This window comes from Sebastes umbrosus, chromosome 23, assembly GCF_015220745.1.
Source record: "Sebastes umbrosus isolate fSebUmb1 chromosome 23, fSebUmb1.pri, whole genome shotgun sequence".
Lineage (NCBI taxonomy): Eukaryota > Metazoa > Chordata > Actinopteri > Perciformes > Sebastidae > Sebastes > Sebastes umbrosus.
In genome coordinates, this window is record NC_051291.1 from 7,820,773 (window position 1) to 7,837,116 (window position 16,344).

General features: G+C 43.5%; 1 protein-coding gene and 1 long non-coding RNA gene across 31 annotated transcripts in view; both read right to left on the bottom strand.

Annotated features, from left to right (window-relative positions):
- celf2 (cugbp, Elav-like family member 2) overlaps positions 1-16,344 on the bottom strand; it is a 227,166-nt gene that overhangs the window by 126,105 nt on the left and 84,717 nt on the right. The gene's annotated exons all lie outside the window — the stretch shown is intronic.
- Positions 1,266-16,228, bottom strand: LOC119482668. The gene is made up of 3 exons (XR_005205491.1): positions 16,218-16,228; positions 11,471-11,474; positions 1,266-4,079 (listed from the first exon to the last, which is right to left on the bottom strand). It is a non-coding gene; the product is annotated as an uncharacterized LOC119482668 (long non-coding RNA).

Below are 16,344 nucleotides of genomic sequence, written 5' to 3' on the forward strand. Positions count from 1 at the left end.
AACATGCTAGAATACACACAGGACTCCCAGGCCTTGACTGAGAGAGAGTGAGTGTGTGTGTTCCCTTGAGGCGGTGTCTCTCCTCTCTCCTCCTCCTCTCTCTATTTCCTTGGTGACAGCTGTCATCCTGTCAGGCCTATGGCAGCCCATTCTGCTAGCTGACACACCACACACACACCCCACACACACACACACACCATCTCTCAAACTTAACAGCCGCTGCAGATCCAGCTCTGTATCTCCCAAAACAACCACTAGTCAGCTCAAACAGACCATCCCTGCAAACTCTGGGTGCTAACTAGCAAAAAGTTACTCTTCTGTCGCCTCCTTTAAGAAACAGAAACAACATCCGTCAGACAAACAAACAAATCTATAACAATTTCATCCCTGTGTGTGTGCAGGACAGAAGGGCTGAGCATTGGCAAGAATCTGGTGATACGATACGTATCATGATGCAGAGGTAACGATTTCATATATTGCTTGCCGCGGTAGTCAGTGTTACCGGTTTTAAACGGTGGTCGGGCACATACCGAGTACATTACTTGCCCAACGCTCCCACTGTTGTTTTGCTTTTTTATAGTAATAAAACCCATTTAGTTCATTTTTGCGTATCAGCGCCGTGTTATCAATAGATAGTTGGACGACGGATGCTACAAACTGAAAGTGAAAGTGCGGAGTCTCAGCTTAGAGCAGCAGGAGTCCGATTTTATACACACGGAATGAGAGAGAGTTGACATACAAGACGATGGTGGAGGATTTGGTCTCGAAGTGAAAAGCAAAAGCGCCTATTTGGCAATATTTCAGATTTAAACCCAAAGCTATTTTAATTTTCAGGGAGTTTATTTTGACGGGTGAAAATTTGATTCTAAAAATACCATTTCCAAAGCAAACAATCTGTATAGTTTAGCTATTTTCTTTTCCTTTTTTTATGTACTTATACCTAATGATTTTTTGGCCTCTTAATTTGTTTAATTTGTCATATTTCTGTACCAATGCGAGAGCAATATTTTCTCTCTTTTTGCTCTGTTTTTGGTCTCCACCAGGGAAATATCTCTGTCTGTCTGCTGTTTGCTGATGTGTACAGTGGGGGTATCGCAGCCTTTTCACTAAAAACTGCTGCCCATTGCATCTAGAAACAGGGCTGATGAAAGTAGTGAGTGTGAACCAAAACAAATACATAGAAATATTGTTAGTGCAGTTTTAAAGAGACTGACTTTACTACCAGTTTGTGTCTTCACTTTCTAAAATTAAGACTTTCTTATCAATTACAACTGAAACACTTCTCATATGACAATTAAATCCGATTTCATGAAAGTACAGTACGCAAAAATATGCTTCGCCATCACCATCTTAAGTTGCAGTGTTACATGCATACGCTTTCACGCTGCAACCTGACCAGAATAACCTTCCATCTCGGACTCTGTTTACCTTTCTGAGATATCTTTGGCAAACACATAAAACTAAAACATCACTCATTGGCGTCTTCAATCCCAAAGTTATCTGCGTTGGCCTTTAACAGCACATATTGGTGCAATCCTAGTCTGTAATGCTACACCAGGCCAACACGAAACCTGCTGCTCAGACACATTCCAGTCATGTACACATCTACTGCAGCATGCCAAACACATCACTCTGCCTACCCACAGTACACTGACCCAGTGCTGCATTACTGCACTTAAAACCTCACTTTACAGCTGAATCCACTGTTTTAGATCCACAGATCTGGCCAGTAACACAACTTGATCTTATAACCCTGAAATGACTTTTAGTACTATGTCATATCTAGTTCTGTCAGTAAAATAATGGATTATTGATTGATAGAGTTGATAGAATTGATTCATTCTCTATGTTCAATCAGATATGTCAAACATTGGCTGGTTCCTGCTTTTCAAATATGAGATTTGTCATCTTTTCTTTGTTTTATATGATTGTAATTTGAATGTTTCTGGGGTTTAAAAGCCTTTACACACCAGGGTTGCTTTTCAGTCTGTACGGACAGAAACGGAGACCTTTGAAAATGATGACGTAGACACCCACGTTCGCTTCTTGATCGGGTCTTACAAGTCACGACGTGTCCTTTCCTGATTCGTCACGCCCCGTCACGTGACCCTTCTCTATAAGAAAAACAACCTCGACCACCAGTGGTTAATATCAACATGGATAATGAGTTACAAGCGTCGCTGACCTTGTTGTCTAGCAGCTGTTGTGCAGTTAAATTTTGCATTTCGCCATTTCGGATTTACTGCAACCTGACCAACCAACCGCGCTGCTTACTGTTTACACCGGCATGCCAAGTGTACGTGAATGGTCATGTGATACGTGTTTTCAGGCGTGGTAGTATGGACGGAGATTAATGTGGAAACAGCCCTAAACTGTCGTCTGCACGCCGGTTTAAAACGAAAACGTATTAGTGTGGATGTAGCCTTTAGACTGTCACTTACTTGAAGAACTCACAGTGCATTTTTCATTATTTTTGGACATTTTCTAGATTAATAAACCTTGAATATGTAAATCATTAACAGCTTAATTTATAATGAAAAATAATCATTAATTTCAGCCTCAGTAGTATTATTCATTTTTACTCTCCAGTCCACCCACTAATACTCTGCAATAAATATGAAACAAACTAGAGTTTTCAAGCTACACAAAGTGTAAGTGAGCCGTTTTAACCTCGGTCACTGTATATTTGCATATTTATCCAACCTACACACCCTTCAGCAGCTCTGTTTCCTGTACTTCACTGAGGATCTTTACGTATATAAGATACAGCATATTATTTTAAACAGAAAAGCCACATACATAATAAACAAACACAGATGCCCATATGAGCAAACACATACACACTCACACACACATACAGCCAGAGACTGTTTGGCAAATGGCACCCGGTCGGAAAATGTAATTGCTTGAACTTTAGAGAAGCGACTGCAGCTTCTGAAATACCCACGGGAGCCATCAGACCAGTGTTTTACAGCACATACACACACACACACACATACACAACCACGAACCTCCCTGTCAGCAAGTGCAGTACTTTAAGTAGTAATAACTGCTCTAGCTGTTAGGGTGAAGAGAGAGAGAGAGAGAGAGAGAGAGAGAGGAAGGAGGGAGGAGAGAGCCCGGAGAGGAGAGGAGAGGAACACGGGAGGAAAGAGGAAGAACAAGCAGCGCGTTAATCTCCATCAGTCTGAATTTTATTCTTCCCGAGCCGGGCAGCACAGCTTTGAGAAAATGGGCTGTGAATGTCGATGATTCTACAGTTAATATACTTCACGCCAAAAAAAAAAAAAAAATCTATCTTTTGAGCTTCATATAATCACTCTCCGTTACTCCGGGTGCTTGGAGCACTTCACCAATTTTACACATGAAGCTCAGTTTACACGTCTGGAGGAATACCACTCAGCCGGAGAAAACAGTTGTGGTTCTGGAGGAGCTCTCTCAAATCTAATAAATAACCCCCCTGATGATGTCATAGTGATGTCATCGGGGGTTACCTTGGCTTGGGCTGAGAGACTAAAAACTTTGATCTTTCCATGACTTCAAAACTTCTTTGCTTGTTCATCTTAAATCTACTTGTTTTTTTTTTTATTGTATTTATCTCAGTTATTTCAGTTTATAAAGTACTTTGACATAATTTTATTCTATTATCATGTTAACTGTTTTCATGTTATGTTGGTGTGGTCTGGGATGGGATGGAGGGAGAGCCTTTTTATGTGTATAGATATATGTTATGTGTGTATGAATTGTTTAATTTATTACATTATTATTTATGTGCTTAAATGTTTTGTGCCTGAGGACTCCCTTGAAAACAAGAAGGGGTTTATCCTTCAACAACTTTTGAAATGAAAAAATTAAAATGAACAGAAAGCACTGGTGTTACCGGGCAAAGTGGAGTGCCATGACTCAGGGTCACCATTTGGATCCATTGTAACTGCTGTGAGTCCAAGCTGACTACACCTGCCGTCCTCCACAAAGGAGCAAGCTACAAATGCTCCAATCCTAACAGGCAGCGAGTATTTGAAACCTAGAAAATAGATTTTTGTTGTCCTTTTAAAGGGATTGTATGTGAGTTTCTACACCTAAAAGATGAGACCTTCCGCGACTTTCTGGGTTTCCTCTTTTATTTAATTCTTTTAATGTGAAGCTGTTTCTTTTCCGTGAAAATCCAGCGGATGTGACGCCATGCATGCTCACGAGTGCCTTCACTCTCTACAGCTCGGCTACAGGGCTAACAGTCTGCAACAATTGCTAGAGGTGGGTTAGAAATGGGGTCTGCTAACGCCAGCAAACGAACAGCCTCCACCACAACTCAGACCCCAACACAAACTCCACAACCAAAGTTATATCTGGTGAAGCCCATCTTGCAAAACAGGATCCGTATCAGCCTTCGATTCATGGAGGGACCTTCGTTTGGTAAGCTAACATTACTACAAGCATGTGAAATATATAGTGATATTGTGGTTTTAGCTGTCAATCACAATTCCGAGCACAAGCGCGTGTCGTTGACTTGACGGCCACTGGTGTCACTGTGACCCTTTAAATGTTGCTACACAGGCAATTATACTGAACATTCAAAAAAGAAAATGCTGAATACATCTGTGATTATCAGCTTCAATCCAAAAAATGCTCATCAGCAGTTGACCCCTAATAACTGACCGTATCACACACATGTGGATTAAAACGCACTAATCTGGAAATCCCGTCAGAACATGCAGTAACAGATTAATCCCTCGCCTACTCCGCCGCTGTTTCGAGCAACGCGCGAACTGCTTGAACCTCGGGGATACGATTGTGTTTCCATGCTTGTAAGTGTTTAAGTGCAAGCATCTGTGTGTGTGTGTGTGTGTGTGTGTGTGTGTTTGTGTGTAAGCCTCGGGCTGTCCCCTCAGCACTGCGTCTGTATCGACCTGCAGTGGAAAACAGGCCTGTACTTGGCCATGTAGGCCAGGGAGTCGATAGGGACATCAGAATGAGGGCAGCCGTCCAAAACGGCATCACAATGTGCCCAGAGGCCGTGCACTCACACACAAACACACACACACACACACACACACTGTATATATACAAAGGCTTGGCCATTTTTCAAATAGCCTTGGATTTATGGTTTATAAATCCCCCAGATGGTGATTCATGTGTAATCTGTCTGTAATGGTTACTTGATAAACTCAGTTCCAAACCTCTTTGGACTGATTTCCTTTGTTGTAATAACAGACACTACCGTTACCGGATCATTATCATTTAAACACATATTGCACGTGTAATTATGTGTAATTGCACGGCTGTTTTTTTGTTTTTCAGGAAATGATTTTTGCAAAATGTTTCAGATTGAAACTGCGCACTCAGCTCATGAAAATCAACATAATCAAGGATCCTTTATCGTCACTGGCATGAATAACGTGTTTCACTCATTGCTAATGGTAACCAAGGCTGGATTACCAACAAACTGCCCAAGGATAGCAAAATCTCCAACAGTCCCTGAAAGCTTCATTCTCACTGGTGGTTGAATGGTTTTGGCTAATTTGATTGAAAATGTGTTTGTTTGGACAGCCCAATACGAAGTCACAAGGGCCTTAAGCATAGACTGTATATAAGAAGTGGACATAGTCAACATGACGTCACCTATTGGATTGTGGACTACGATTTTGAAGCCTCGAATTCGGCATTTTGGCCGTCTTCATCTTGGTTTTTGGGCGTCATTTACGGGTTTTAGGACTCATTCCTGCAGCACTTGATAGATCAATATGAACCATGAATGTTCCACTTTAATAAAAGATGTAAGAAACTGAATAATTGTGGTCCTCAAATTATCAAAATCTAACTAAAATGGAAGGAGTCTCTGTCCGTGTGTCCTTTGAGTTTCTTTACAACCGTTCATTATGTTGATGTCACATTTGGTGGGTGTATTGCCGAAGACCCAAGGACGTGCAACATCGAGTGTGAAGTTATTTGGATGAGCGGTTCTTGAGAAAGCTGCAAGCGTCAACGCCAGAGGCCAAGCAATCGAGCACTGCAAGTTTAAATGATGAGAATGATCACAATATTTGGAAAATGATCTGTTATTATCACCTTCTGTTTTAGTAGAAACGTTTATGCAGAGCCTTAAACTACAGCAGGTTCAGACATTCTCAGCCTGGTGGCCCAGGAGGGGGAATCAAACCCTCCGCCGCGGCAACGTTTAGCCCCTTTGCTCAATCACTCAGCTAGAGGACCACAGTGTTGCTGCCTCCCTATCAGCAATCCCACATGACAGATTACTCCATCAAACTGCAGCAATAATATGTGAAAACAAAAATGATGTCTCTGGGTTTAGCTGAAAAATAGGTTGGGCGCTCTTATCAGGCAGCAGCTTCGATAACTGGGAGCAAGTCGCTGGATGAGTTGAGTTTAAATCATTGTGCCTGGCAGAGGAAAAAAAAAAAATAAGACTTTTGTTTCAAAGTGAGATATTTGAGATTTTTTTTGCTGTGGTCGGATGAAAACTGTACCTCCAAAATATACCTTTAAAATGTCAAGAGACAAATAAAACTGTGCTGCTCCTAGCTGGATTTTTTTATTCTCTCCAATACATTTTTTAAGGGTCCCTTAAGTTTAAGAATCACAGAACTTTCTGAGCATTAATTTAACCTAGAAAGTAAAAATCACCACCCAACAGCTCATTTTAGAAGCAGCCAAATACAAAAAAATTTCTTGCAATCATCTATATTTGAGCAGCTAAATAAAACATTTGAAGTGGTTCATAGCCTCGCCGCCTTGGCACTTTGGGGCTGCTAGCGAAGGTGCTAATTCATGCATCGCTGGGTGACATCTTAGTGCTGCCGCTGTCTACCTTTGAACTACACATCAGATGACTGTTTTCAATTATACAAATTAGGCTGACTTAAGGGGGGCCTTGATCACACACGCATCCAAACACGCAGGGAGATCACACGGGCTGAGCATCCCGAGCGGGAAATGGTCTGGGACATTGTAAAATAGATCTGTGCTGACTGCTGAGGGAAATGAGCCAAACAGTGGAGATTGCCGCTCCACTCCTTTAAGGTTCTTTCCCCGCTTGTGTTAATGTCTTTCCAGTGGTGCCTTCGGTTTTTCCCTCTGCCAAAGCCATCAAACCCGTTTGATCAGCGGCGGCTCGGAGGAATGAAGCCACGTTAGGCCCCAGCATCCTCCCGCCCTCCCTCCGTCACTTCCTACAGGGGTCGAGAGGCCATTCTCCTCTCCCCCTGCCTCGCGGCGGGTTATTACAGAATATAGAAAAGCACTGCTGGGCGTACATGCATGCATGGATGAGCAGCTACGCTACACATCCATGCACACACAAGCGTTACAACATCTGAAAATGCAGCAGATGTTTGTGTTTCATCTCCAGGAGCGGCTTCGCCCTCGTGTTTTTTTTTTCCATCCTCTTGTTCCCTTCTCGCCGCTGAAAAAAGGCTCAGGCCAACAGGAATCAATGGCTCAAAAGACACCTCATGTTTCGGCTTCTCAGTGGCAAATTACAGTGCCCTCGCCTGAGCGCCGGCATTTGAAGGAGGAGAATCACACGTCTTTCAAATGGGGCTGTTCGGGAGGGGGGGAGTGGGAAGCTGACGTCGGTTTTTAGCGGGCCATTATCGCCACACGAGACGCTCCGACCTCTGTCAAACGCCGCATTGTGCAGAAAACAGCTGATATGGCCACCGATGCCGATTCACCGGGGGCACCGAACTGCACAAACACACACTGAGTACGACCGCTTTCACAAAAGAGAAATCACAAATTGCTGAACTCAATCCTCCAGCGCAGTTTAGCCATGCTACTTCTGAATACATGAGGTAAATAGAGGAGACGGTATTGGTTTCTGCATGCTCCACTGATCTACTATGGCTGCCTGTTTACTCAAACCTTCATTTAAACGTGGGAAACGCTCTATAATCTCCCCGAGGTTGAATGCAAGGCAGGAGAGTGGCTAATAAAAAAAAAACACACACTTTTAAATGCTCTTTGTGCCCCACACTCCCACACAATCCCCCCAGGCAGCAGGGACGGTCTAATTACATCCACCCACACACTTTACCACCACTCACCCCCCCCCAGTATCACCTGCCATGTGACATACACCAGGCACATAGGGTACATACGTGTGTCCATATACGATACCGACTCACATGACAGTGAACACGCGAGGCATGCAGGCCTTTAAAGCGGCTTCTAACACAGTGGAGGGGAGGCTTCAGTGGACACATATATCAATCCACTTATAACAAGCTAAGAGAGGCATTTTATTAAAAATCACAAAGTGGCAGAGTGGTGGCGGTGGTGGTGGCGGTGGCGTTCATGCCTGAGAGGATGACTTTTTCCCGAAAATTTCCATCTATTCATTTTTATCCTGTGAAAAGGTTGAAAACCTTCTTTAAGTGTATTTTTCCACACATGCAACAACACAATTCTACGGAGGCATGAATTTTGGACATTTTCAAAGTTGAATGCATCAATCTGGTGCACTTTGAGAGCAACGCTAAGAGGCTACTCTCTATGAAGAACTTTGTGCTCTGGTAAACAATTTAATAAACTCATAGGTTGTATAGATATTAGGGCTGACCCAAATGCTTCGAAGCTTCGACCGTTGTCATGGTAATCGACCTGCAAATCAGTATTCGAATGCTTTGTTTTTTAAACATATATATAAATATGTAATAATAATGTATAAATCCCCAAATAGCCCATGATATATGGAATAATCCCACAACATTATTCAATTATTACTAGTTATTCTCAGGTGGATATCGCTGCTTGTTATTTATAGAGGTGCAGGTGTGTACAGTAGTGTGGCAGTGTCCAGATACCTTCGAATATTTCTCGCCGAAGCTTCGAAGTCCAAAAAAATGGCTTTCGGGACAGCCCTAATAGATATGAATGGTGATGACACGGCAAAAACAGTCACACCCACAAAGCGTGGTAAACGATACGGGTCGGGTGGGTTGCTGACATCGCCGCAGACTCCCTGACGCACTAAGGACAGTCCGCCCCAGTTGACAGTCGTGCCTGGAGTAGCCCCCTGCCCGCAGGAAGAGAGGGAGTAGCGAGTACTAAGTTCAAGGCCCCTCGGAAGTGGCAAGGTCCGGGCGGATGTGCTGTAAAGCTCACGGCCGAAACCCGTGAGCCACCTTCACCCCGGCCTTTTCAAGTCGACCTAGAGCCGGTCGCGCCGCACCGCCACAGAGCAAATGCGCCCCACGAGGGCCAGCCAGTGCCAGTGGCTTCAAACCATCTCACTTTTGGGTGGACTTTGTTTAAGGTGGTGGGGGTTGGAGCGCCGTTCAGGACGCTTCCATCAGCGAGCGTTGCACCTGAATCACAGGATTTTCTTAAGAGAATTGCAAAAATATTTCCGCTTCATTATGAAACTTTGCAATGTTGGCGCCCCGTAGTGGTAGAATAAAAAAAAGACAACACTGACAACATTACATGTCGAACCCCAAACTCCCACCTTATCACCTGCTGGGCTCTGCACAATCTTTTGACTATTAGAAATATTTTTTTGCCATGAAATTGGCCAATTTGAAAGATATTGAATATCAGCACAAAATACCAGCAGTCAGCAGCTTCAATCTGAAATACTTGGCATCGGTTCCTGCCTTTTAAACGTCCATTGAACCCTACGGCAGTAGAAGGTAAATGGGCTGGGGGTTGGGGGTTGGGGTGGGGGCAGAGGAGAGAGAGATGAGGCCAATTGGATTTCAGCAGGATGTAGGAGCGGAAGCACGGACTGAAGGATGGAGGGAATTCTGCGGTATAAAGGGGAGGATAAATTAAAAAGTGGATATGTGGGCTGAATGGATGGATTGGATGAAGGGCAGATAGATGACGGTTTAAATGGATGATTGGTGGCATGGGCACTGAGAGCGAGTGTGTGTGTGTGTGTGTGTGCGCTCTCCAGAGGTGGAGATTAGATCACTGTTATGACTGCACAAGCCCTCAGGACACAGCAGATAAACATCAACAGATAACCTACACATTTATTCCCACCTCTGCACCATCCTCACTTCCTGCCTCTATTTCCTCGCTCTCTTACTCTCCTCTGGTGCACACTTCCTCTACTTCCAACTCGTCCCCCCCTTTTTTTTATTTTGACTCCATCCTTCTTTCTTTTCCTGCCCTCTCTAACTACATCTAAGAGTCCCGGGGCGGTGCACTAGATCACGCTTCTCAATAAACCCGTCAAGCACTCCCCCCCCACACACACACCCCATCTCCCCTTAGCTTTCCGAAACACAATAACAGCAACTCCGAACGCCCCTCCCAACAATACTCCCATCGATCACTTCGCTATCTGGAACGCTCACATCTATCACGACTGGGGAGTTTACCGCAGGCTCGCCGCCCGCTGAAGGCCCCTCTGCTCTGCTCTATATAGCTTTGCAAATATTTCCAGGTCGTGGACCCCGAAATTGACAAACAGTACGCCCCGATGATTCCAATGTGATGGCGTTTGGCCCAGGAAACATCACAAGGGGAGCATGTTTGTTGTTCTTGATTTAGCTCAATGTCTTCACCTGTACATAATACCATAGAGGAAAACCTCTAGCATCATGTAAGGAATACACATGTTAAGGAATAGTCTATATAGGCTCTATAGTCATGCATGTGTTGCCAGCTTCAGCTGTTCAGTCCACTCTAACACCACCAATCTGAGTAATGCTAGGTTTCATACCATCACTTCAACTTTCCCAGGAAGCCAAAATAGCTTTTCTCAACAGCAAACAACGTCCGGCACACCTGGTTGCCAGACTTGTGATGAATGACGTGCAAACATTGGTGCATGGTTTAGACTAGCGTGACCATATTCTCCGACCCTAAAACCGCACCATAGTCTCATCAGGATGGGGGGACAATTATTTCAGCACTTAGTATGTTAGCACATGTAAAACATTGTGTTTTATATTGGGTTAGGTAATAATGAGTGGGACAAAACATGATAAACGTCTATGTAAGTGCTGGAAACAAGTATTAAATAATAAATCTTATTATTATTATTTTAATTGCAGCAAAAAACCAGGACAATTTGGTAGTGATTGTTGAAAACCGGGACATTTTTAGTGTTTTACAGATATTTGTCAAGACTCTGGACACCCAGCATGAAATCAGGACAATCCCGGACAAACCGAGACAAACAGGGACATCTGGTCACTGTAGTTTAGACTTATTTGGACGGATTTTATGGGCATATTATGGCCCAAAGCTGGGCAGAGACTTGCTAGATGGAGACTGATTCTTAAACCAAATTGGCCTCTATTGCAAATTGCCGTGTTGAGAGCCATGTAGAGGCAATAGAAATGCACTGATTTCCCTATTGAGAACCTTTAACTACAATACATTGCCTGCAGAGTCCGAGTATTTCAGGTGAGCAACCACAAATTCATCCACAATCTCCCATCACCCACCACTTAAACAGGTGAAGAAGCACCAGCTTCTCGTACGTAGTATCATTTACATATCTGTCCATCTCCTACATAAAACTTACATACTTAAGGCTGCATAATATTTAAGATGACATTTCATTTAGCTCGGCAGCCGGCGCGGCTTCACATCTCATGTTATTCAGATGACCTACTACCTGTGTTAGCATGCAACACAAGAGCCACTGCTGATATATGATCTGATTCGACCGAAATGCTAATCTCCCCAAAACTGTCTTTTCGCTTTCAAACTCCTGGGATGTGTTTGGTGAGAGGAGAGAGAAAAAGGAAAGGTAACTATTGTGGTCTAGTGAGAGGGGGGAGAATAAATGCCTGTAACAGAGAGATTGTGCTGAGTTCGGACTCCACAGGGAAGAAAGAGGTAGGTCGGGCAGAGACGAGCAGCAGCTCTCTGACATCCTGTTTGTGCCCCCCCCCCCGCCCTCCCCTTTGCATTACAATTCATTCTCTGTGCGAGTCAAGGTTAGACCTGACAGCTCTGCAGCTGTGTATGGATATGTGTGGGTATTTCTGTGTGTGCATGTTTTGCAGCGCCCATATAAAACAGATGGGAATGAAGAGAGTCAGACTGAGAAGAAGAGGCCAGACAGAGAGATTTATGGGTAGGAAGTAGAGTCTGTGCTCTGTCAATGAGGCTGGGTGGCACCCTGAGGTTTGGATGGAGGACTCAGATTAATCCCCCATGCATGGCTGGAGGTTCGGTTCCTAGTTAGACTCCATTAGAAGGTCAGGCCAGAAGGCTTTCGGAGGCTAATGGAGTGTCGTCACTTTACTTGAATATTTCACAACCAAAGAGAAAGAAGTGATGGATGTTTGTGCCAGAACTTTCTTTTGAAAAGCTTTTGAATTAACAGACCTTTGGACACTAAAATTACACTGAATCAAAGACAAACAGGCCAATGTATGTAGAGTTTATCAGCCAATTCTATCTGCGATAAATGTAGTCTGTCCACTTTACGCTACAAGTTTATACCCAAATTTCAAAGGTTAGACGAGGAAGAAACGGCACATTAATGGACACTTTGACCCCATCAACATCTTTTTTCTCTACCACAGAGATAACCGAGTGCCATCCAGCCCCTGAGAGCCTGCAGGTTTCCATTTCAAAACGCGACACCGGCTGATTGAAGTTACCCCCCCCCCCCCCCCCCCCCCCCCCCCCCCCCCCCACTCCTCCTGCCAGCATTTGAAGACATATTATTTTTTTCATTTTTACAGTCTTGCCATCATCTCATTGATACCACACACACAACAATGATTCAATCTGCACATCCAGCCAGTCTTGAAAACGATTGCATTTGCTGCTATAAAGTTTTCAACATCTGTCTTTTTTACAGTCTTTACTGGGAAACACCCTGCCGTGCACAGGAAGTGATATGAGTCACAATTAAAGATGTCATGAGAACCAATACTTTGGTATCAAGTCGATGCCAAAACTCTGAAAACGTGAAGGTCCTCATTTTTCTACAGTACCATTGGTACCGGGGATCAGGGCTCGGGACTAAGGTGGCATTCACACCAGAGTCACTTTTAAGGGCCAACTGACTGCACGAAAATGAACGTCTTTTGTTCCCCCCATGGCTGGGTTGTACAGCTCTGGATCGCCGGTTACGTGACTGGAACATAACATCAGGTTGCACTTCTCCAAAAGTTGATTCTCTTTCTACTTTTCCGCCGCAGCCCAAATGCACTACCTCCATTCAAAATGAATTGGAGGACTTGTGTTTTCGCCGCACCACCTCATCTGGTGTGAATACAGCCTATAATGGCATCCCAAAAATGTCCCTGATAATGCAAAATTGTGAACAACAAATCTGTGTTGAAGTTGTTGAAGTCGGCAAGAGGAGAGCTGGTTAACGTTAACTGTTAGCAGCAGGTGGGCAGCACAGTCCTGCTTGGCTAAATAACAGAGCCAACGGCTAATGTTAAAGTTAACAGAGGATGCATTGAGTTACATTATGATGCGTTCAAGCTCTCAGTTATAATGAGTATTGGGCAAAGGTAAATTATAACATTATCATGATGTGTTATAATGTAATCTGGTAAAATTTAGTTTTGAGGCGGATCATCAGGGATTAATAATAAATTCACAAAAACCAGTATGCAAATGATAATAAAGGCATGTATGTTGAAGTACATGGGATTTATTGTTTTGTTTTTGTTTTTTACCGTGGTATCGAATTGGGTTAGTATTGGTATGGGCTACAAAATTTCTGTGACATTCACAATTATGATTTGTTTTGAATAAAACAAAAGCAGAATTGGAGCATTAGCATGTGCAAATGAGTGCCACTTAGTTTAGACTTCACACTACTGGTCACGCTGTTTGTTTGACAAGTGAAAGATGCCGCAGAAAATAACCAATTACTAACTGACACAAAAATCAAACAATAAAGACACGGAGGATTATCTCTTTTAAAAAAGCAAAAAAACAGCTGCTGAGGTGTCTGGAATGTGAGTTTGTACAGCAGGAGCTGCTCTTCATGCTGACAGCAGTTGGCACAGACCTTTCTGTGACCTTTGGCTATCATGTGATCGGAGCCTTTGAGTTCCTACGCTGTCTAATGTCACCGCGGTCCAGCAGTTGCTCTCATGCACGCTAACCAGCCCAGCTACTGTGTAGAGGGTGAATGCAGGTATTTTACACAATGAACTCCCCTTTTTCTGAGGATGTTGAGCAGGTGTGTGACTTGGTTTACATCACCACGTAACTCTCACAGTTAAACACTGAAGTCTGACCTTAAAATGCCAATATTATAGTGTCACAACTTGATCAACTTTCTGCTAGTCTGGAACTGTTTCTTCCAGTTGTGTTTCGTGCTAAAATGGCATCTTACAGATGTGTGTCAAATAAGGATAAGTAACAAAGTGAGGTGCAAAATCTGTACACAAAAAAACAGAGACAAAACGTCAAAATGACTGCATTGAAAGTGTATAAGTCATCACTATAAAGACGATCAGACACTTTCATATAACCACTTATCTAAACTATTAAGAACATATTTTTAAAAGCAAAAGATGCACCTCAAAAGTAGTGTACTTTTAAGAGGAACTGTTAATGGAGAGACATCTCGCATTGCCAGGAAAAGAGTCATCCACTTCTGAGAAGTAATCATTTAAAAATCACAGCAAAAAAAAAAACCCTAACCCTGGCGATTAGTGAATAATACCGCAAACTAACGCAGGTAAGTCTATCCCTCGCTGTAATTCTGATGGCTCTTTTTAGCTGAACAAGAGCCTCAGTCCACGAATGTTGCTCCTAATCCCAAATTCCTCTCCTTCTCCACAATAATGAGCTCCTCTCAGACTCGAGAGTTGACAGAGGTAAAGCATTTAGCACGCTTGAATGGAGAAAAGAGGGGGAGAGAGTGGGAGTGCAAGAGAGAAAAAGAGAGGAAGATACAGGCCAAAGAGGGATAAATCGAGGGATGGGGGGGAAAAAATCTACTGAGACATGCATGAGGTAAGCTCTCCCTCTGGCAAGGCAGAGCAATGCCACTGCACAGTATAAATGCAATGGCTGACTGTAGAGAATGAGAGGAAGAAAGGAAGGAGAGAAGAAGGACAAGGAGTGGTTGGAGAGGAGAGATATATACGTAAACCGAGAGAGATCATCGCTGTGTTCTTCTCTCAGGATTCAGTTATTTCTCTGCCCATCACTACAGCCCAGGGACATGATGTGAACAACGTGGGGACTGTGTATGTGTGTGTGTGTGTGTGTCACGTGGTGTGTATTCTGCGTATTTGTGTGGGTGGCAGTGTGTGTATGCAGCACTGAAAGCATGTGCATGCTTCATTCGTTTCAAGGCCAAGTGATGAAATACTCTTCTCAGAAAACAGAAGACTCACAACGCCGTTTTTACTCACAAAAAAACAAAAAAACACCCTTCTGTGCACAGCTCAATTCATGTGTATATGTGTACGTGTGCTGGCTTGTGTGAACGTCGCACTTTACTCGAATAAGCAAAGAGCTGGCAGACTAATGTACCGACGTACTGTACAAACAATAATCACAGGAGATAGATGGAGAGAAGCTCACCTAACCGTTCAATTAATCAGTGAAATGGTGTGAAGAAGCAAAGAGAGGAGAGACAAAGCTGCTTCTTTTGCAGGCCTTGTAACGCAACATGGCCGACGGAGTGAAAAGAAGTAATGAGACAATCATGAGCAGATCATCAGCTGGTTTGGAAGCTAGATGCATATTCAGGCACGCACTAAGTGCAATAAACACAGCGGCGGCGTCTAACTGGCGTCGTCAGATCTCCACAAAAGCGGACAATTTGTGCACATTCGCTCTGCAGATCGACACCGTACAGTAGAGTATGAGCATGAGCGTGAGCTATGACCGTCAATAACCCTCTGCCGGTGTGTCTGGAAACTGTAGGAAGCGGTGGATCAAAATTCCTTCTTACATGGCGCCCTTTATTAGCTCAAGTCCTGCTCCCTCTCCTAGCAACCTTCTGCCACACTAGCATCTGTAACTTTCTCAAAGCTGGTTTTAATTCGGACTCTCTGAAAACATCTTCCTGGGGTGTTTCTGTCCATATTTTAAGCTTAATGGTTATCCAATTCAAAAAGAAAAATCACCAGTTATTTCGCCGAACATCCACCAGCTACCACTTTCACATTGTGCCACTGGTTGAAACTCGTGGGACATCTTGTTGAACATATTCTGTCAGCATCCAGTGAGATGTCCCATGAGTTTAAGCCATTGAAAACACTGTCAAGGCTACATGGGAGCTGTAGTTGCTGAATGCTAACAAACTGTTTTACTACGTTTAGTAGTAGAACATTTTTTTAAGCTTAGACTACAGACAACACCGGGAACGTGTTTCTGCTTTACAACAAGTCTAATGAGAGAAACTCATTAAGTTCCAGATGATAGCTA